Genomic DNA, 6,102 nt, shown 5'->3' on the forward strand with positions numbered 1-6,102 from the left:
GTGTGTATTCTGCCTACTCCACCTTCCTTAGCATTAACTGGACCTGCTATCTCATCTCCAGGTATTTGAGCAATACAGTGCCTATAATTTTTTTTCCTTTTACGGCCACACCCATGGCACATGGAAGTTCCTAGGCCAGGGATCATAGCTGCAGCTGCCACCTACCCCACAGCCACGGCAACACCAGATTTGAGTTGCTTCTGCAACTTATGCTGCACCTTATGACAAAAGCCAGATCCTTAACCCACTGAGTGGGGCCAGGGATCAAACCTGCATCCTCATGGACACTATGTGGGGTTCTTAACCCACTGAGCCACAACGGTAACTCTGCCTATAATTTTAATACTTAGTAATTTATGAAACCCTACTCTGTGTCAGGCACAGGCCCTACACCAAGTCTGCAGGAAAGAATCAGTGATGAGAGAGAATAAGTAATTTGCCTGAGGTCACAGGACTAGACAACGGCAGAGCCGAGTTTCAAAGTCAGGTCTGCTGGACTTCAAAGCCCCTGCTCATGATATGCTGCCTCCGAAGCTCATTTCCCACGCTCTGCTTGGTTTGTTCTCTTTGGAAAGCCTTCTTGTTGAAAGCTTTTCATTTAGCTTGACATTAAATGATACAGCCTAGCTAGATAAAAACGTTTTATTAAGCCCCTATAAATCTCATATTTGACTCATTCAGTAGGTGCCAGTGGAGGATGTCATCTTGAAACACTCATTCAAAATAGTGTCTCCACATCCTCTAATAAATCTTCCAAAAAGTACCATCAGATGGGTTCTTCCTCCAAAATACAAGCAGAAGTAGACTCGCTGGGTTATCTTCTCTGCGAGTAAAATGGAAATCTCTCAGGAATAGCAGGCACTGCTGGTGAGACTTGATCTTTCCAAAGGCCCCGAGTATATCAAATATCTTATACTTGAAAAAAGAGAGCCTAATACTTCAGGGGTATAAGTTCATGTCTTTATTAATGAAGTTTCTCTTTGTCCCTGCTTCACAAGGGCCTCAGCCTTGGTTGTACATTAGAATCACCCAGGAGCTTTCAAGTCCACTGAGGCTGCATTCCCACTCCCTAGACATTGTGGCCTAATTGGCCTGGGGGCACAGTAGAGGAACTTTGAAAATTTCAAAACAAACAAACACAAAAAAAATTGAGAGCCGCTATAGTGAAGTAGAGATGATGAGAGACTGCACTGAGACATGGGTTTTGACCCCCAAACTATTAGGCTCTCTTTTTTCCAAGAATCTTTATTTTGTTTGTATTGAAAAAAAATAAGCCCTATTAGTCTAAGAAGCTGGCTATGTAAAAATCTTCATTATGACTAAAAGCAATAATTTTTTTTTTTTAGATTTTATTTTATTTATCTTTTTGCTATTTCTTGGGCCGCTCCCGCAGCATATGGAGGTTCCTAGGCTAGGGGTCAAATCGGAGCTGTAGCTGCCAGCCTACGCCAGAGCCACAGCAACGCGGGATCCGTTAACCCACTGAGCAAGGCCAGGGACCGAACCCGCAACCTCATGGTTCCTAGTCGGATTCGTTAACCACTGCGCCACGACGGGAACTCCTAAAAGCAATAATTTTAAACCTAGTCTCCTTAAGTGCCAGATGAGAGGCTCTGTTAAAAGACTTACTAACAACGCTCAAGAGTCACTATATACAGTCAGTGCGCCTCCACAGAAGCCCATCCTTGCTACAAGAAGAAATACTCATGAGTAAGCAAGCAAGCAAGCATGGAATAAGCACTTTCAAAGAAAAATAATCCTTTATTTCTGCAAAGTAGTCTGGACAACCTCACCATCTGAACTGAAAAGGAGCAAAACCATTAGCATTAAAGCATGGCAGTGCCTGGCATATATAATACCATCATGGCTCAAAACATTTTTGGAGTAATTCTGCAATTTTCTTTTTTTCTTTCTTTTTTTTTTGTCTTTTTATCTTTTTAGGGCCACACCGGCGGCATATGGAGGTTCCTAGGCTAGGGGTCCAGTCAGAACTGCAGCCGCCAGCCTAGACCTCAGCAACAGGGGATCCAAACCGCATCTGCAACCTACGCCACAGCCCACAGCAATGCCAGATCCCTAACTCCCTGAGCAAAGCCAGGGATCAAACCTGCATCCTCATGGATGTTAGTTGGGTTCGTTAACTGTTGAGCCACAACAGGAACTCCTTTTGCAATTTTCATCATGGCAACTGTATAAGGCCACTTATGAAAAGCAGTTATTACATCGAAATTTTTGTTGCCACAGAGGTATTAACCAGATTTATCATTCACGTATCAAACTCCCAGTCAACTGACTTTTGGTTGTTTCAAAAATATCAGAAATAACCCTCAGCATTGACTGTACCCTCTGATGATATCCAGTAAGAAAAAAGGAGTGGTCTACTCTGGTGAAAAATTCCAGAAGAGCTAGAATCTTTTTTTTTTTTTTTTTTTTTGGCCACCCCATGGCACATGGAATACCTGGGCCAGAGATCAGATCCCAGCTGCAGTTTCCGACTATGCTGCAGCAATGCTGGATCTTTAACCACTGTGCCAGGCCAGGGATCGAACCTGCATCCTGGTGCAACAGAACCGATCCCATTGCACCACAGTGGGAACTCTTGGCTAGAGTTCCTAAGTGAGGAAGGCAACCCAAAGCTAGGCTCTGAAGTCACTTCTTGTAGAGCAGAGATTCTCAAACTTTATCGTGCCTAAGACTCACCTGGAGAACTGGTGAAACTACAGTTTGCTGGGTCCTGTTCCCAGAAATTCTAATTCAGAAGACCAGAGTAGGGCTCATCAACTGGACAGTCTATCAACTCACATGTGTTGCCTAAGGCCCAGACTTTAAGTAACACTGTTGTAGAGTGAAAATGGGAAGATAAAAACACTCACGTGTGTAGATAAGTTCTATTACCCTTTTAATTAACAGAAGGACTCAGGAGCCAACTTGGAGAGACTCCTGCCAACCAGAGATGAAAAAGTACATACATCAACAGAGACACAAATGACATTGGATTGAAATCCACCAGATATGTTTAAATCCATAAGCTCATAATACTACAAAAAAAAAAAAATCCCAAACCCCAAATCTTAGTTGTCTGCATTGGAAGAGGCAAGGGAACAAATGTATTATTTTGAAAACTAAGAATCAGAGGGAAGAAAATTAAGCATTTATCTTACCTTTCCTCTGCAAACTGTACCTCTGTGTGACCATTAAGTAGTAAGGAAGGAGAAGGGTATCATCTTAGAATAAATAATGAAGAAGGTAATGAATTAAACTAGCCCTATTTTATAATGCCTAATGAATGATTGGATCTAGGTATTGAGCATCAGCAACTGGTAACATGGCAAAAAGACAGACAACTCCAAATGTTATATACTTTCTTTTTTTTTTTTTTTTGGTCTTTTTAGGGCCACATCCACAGCATATGGAAGTTCCCAGGCTAGGGGTCAAATCAGAGCTACAGCTGCCAGCCTACACCACAGCCACAGCAATGCCAGATCCAAGCTGTGTCTGCGACCTACACCACAGCTCGTGGCCGTGCTGGATCCTTAACCCACTGAGAGAGGCGAGGGATCAAACCTGAGTCCTCATGGATCCTAGTCAGATTGGTTTTCACTGAGCCACGACAAGAACTGCCAAATGCTATACACTCTTGATAGAAGTATATGTACTGCCTATGAAGTAATGGACCAAGTAAATAGAACCTGGCTTTGACCACACCTCTTTTGTCGTTGTTCTTTTGGGGCTGCCCAGTGACATATGGAGTTCCTGGGCCAGGGATCAGATCAGAGCTACAGTTACAGCTGCGGCAACGCCAGATCATTAACCCACTGTGCCAGGCCCAGGATCAAACCTGCGTCCCAGCGCTGCAGAGACACCACCGATCCCTGTTGCACCACAGCAGGGACTCCTGACCATAAATCTTGCTCCAAGACAAACTTACAGGAAATACAGAAGGGATAAAAAATCCAGATCGTGGGACACTCTATAGGAAAAACTCAGTCTCTACAGCCAAAAAATTGAAAGAAACTTATAGATTAAATGAGATCTAGAAGACACAGCAATCAATTGCAGTATATTAACTATATTATTAGGATCCTAATTCAAAACACTGTAAAAAATTACAATGTTAATGAAACAATTAGAAATTTCAACAGTTTCTGGATGCTCTAAAAGAATTATTAATTTGTTTAAGGATGAAAATGTTATTTTGCTTATATTTTTAAAGACTTTTAGAAATATAAACTGGGAGTTCCCATCGTGGCGCAGTGGTTAACGAATCCGACTAGGAACCATGAGGTTGCGGGTTCGGTCCCTGGCCTTGCTCAGTGGGTTAACCATCCGGCGTTGCCGTGAGCTGTGGTGTAGGTTGCAGACGCGGCTCGGATCCCGCGTTGCTGTGGCTCTGGCGTAGGCCGGTGGCTACAGCTCCGATTCGACCCCTAGCCTGGGAACCTCCATATGCCGCGGGAGCAGCCCAAAGAAATAGCAAAAAGACAAAAAAAAAAAAAAGAAATATAAACTGAAGTATTTGCGGATGAAATATATCATGTGGATGTGAGGAGCAGATAAGGCTCTAGATGAGTAATTCTCAACTGGGTTCAGTTTTGCCCCCCAAGGTACATTTGGCAATGTCTGGAGACATTTTTAGTTGTCACATCTCGGGAAGTAGTGCTCCAGGCATCTGGTGGGTGGAAGCCAAGGATGCTGCTAAACATTCTACAGTGCACAGGACAGCCCTCCACTGTGGGGGAAATGGCTCTGCCCTGGCACCCTGACAACCTTGATCATGTCCACATAGTTCACGCGGGCCAAGACTTGAACTGCAGTGCATCTGAGTGTCGGCAGAAGGCTCTGTGCTCTTCCTGGAACACGAGAGGTGGGCAGCCTATTAGGAGCCCCTCTGAAGCATCTCCCACTTGCTTCCCTGTGTCTCCTGAGATGCTGTCATGAGGCAGTTGCTAATCGCCTCCTCGGTGTTTCCTGCCCTGCCCCCTCCCTATAGGACTAACGAGGAGAAAACCAGTTGGTCGTCATCTACAATGGGCTCCTCAGCGATGGGGGTTTAGGTCCCCTGGCCTCTTGTTTCCGTGTTGTCCTTTTTGGTGTGTGGGACAAGGACTACAGGAAGGTGGCTACATTTGACTGTCTACATAAGTAATACACTGAATCCAGAAGCGACTCAATGTACTTTCAACCGTCAAGCCAGTCAGAACGTGGCTTTGGTCTTGCCTTGTCTTGTGTGTGGACTGCACACACAACAATTATCCAGCCTCAAATGTCAATAATGCTGATGTTGAGAAGCTCTAGATGAAACCATATTGGTCATGAGCTGATCACTGCTGAAGCTAGGTGAGGAGAACATGAGCAGCACAAATAGGAAGGGACTGTTTGGTCTAATTTTGCGTATGTTTGAAACGCTCCATAATAAAAGTATATTTTGAAAAGATAAGAATTGGTCACTGCTTGATTAACTGTCGAGCACTTTAAGTGCCTATTCTGAGCCAATATATATCAATGCACAAACTGTCCTCAGACTTCCAGCTCTACTGCCAAGTTACAAACTGTGTGTTCTTTGGCAAATCACTTAAACTCTTTAGGGGTCCGTTTCCTCACCAGTACAATAAGGCTAATGATGTCCCTGAGCATTTGGTAGGGATTAAATATAAGTAAACTGTTTAGCTGAGTGCCTTAAATAAATACCTTTGTTAGACCATCTTCCTTTGTTCTTTTTGTCTGCTACTCTTATTTATTTATTTATTTATTTTTTGTCTTTTTGCTATTTCTTGGGCCGCTCCTGTGGCATATGGAGGTTCCCAGGCTAGGGGTCCAATCGGAGCTGTGGCCACTGGCCTATGCCAGAGCCACAGCAACGCGGGATCTGTGTCACCTCTGTGACCTACACCACACCTCACGGCAACGCCTAATGGTTAACCCACTGAGCAAGGCCAGGGACCGAACCCGCAACCTCATGGTTCCTAGTCGGATTTGTTAACCACTGCGCCACGACGGGAACTCCTGCTACTCTTCTTTACTTTTATGGCCACACCTGTAGCATATGGACATTCCCAGGCCAGAGTCTGAATTTAAACTGCATCTTCGACCTATACCAGATCC

Source organism: Phacochoerus africanus, chromosome X (assembly GCF_016906955.1).
Source record: "Phacochoerus africanus isolate WHEZ1 chromosome X, ROS_Pafr_v1, whole genome shotgun sequence".
Classification (NCBI taxonomy): Eukaryota; Metazoa; Chordata; class Mammalia; order Artiodactyla; family Suidae; genus Phacochoerus; species Phacochoerus africanus.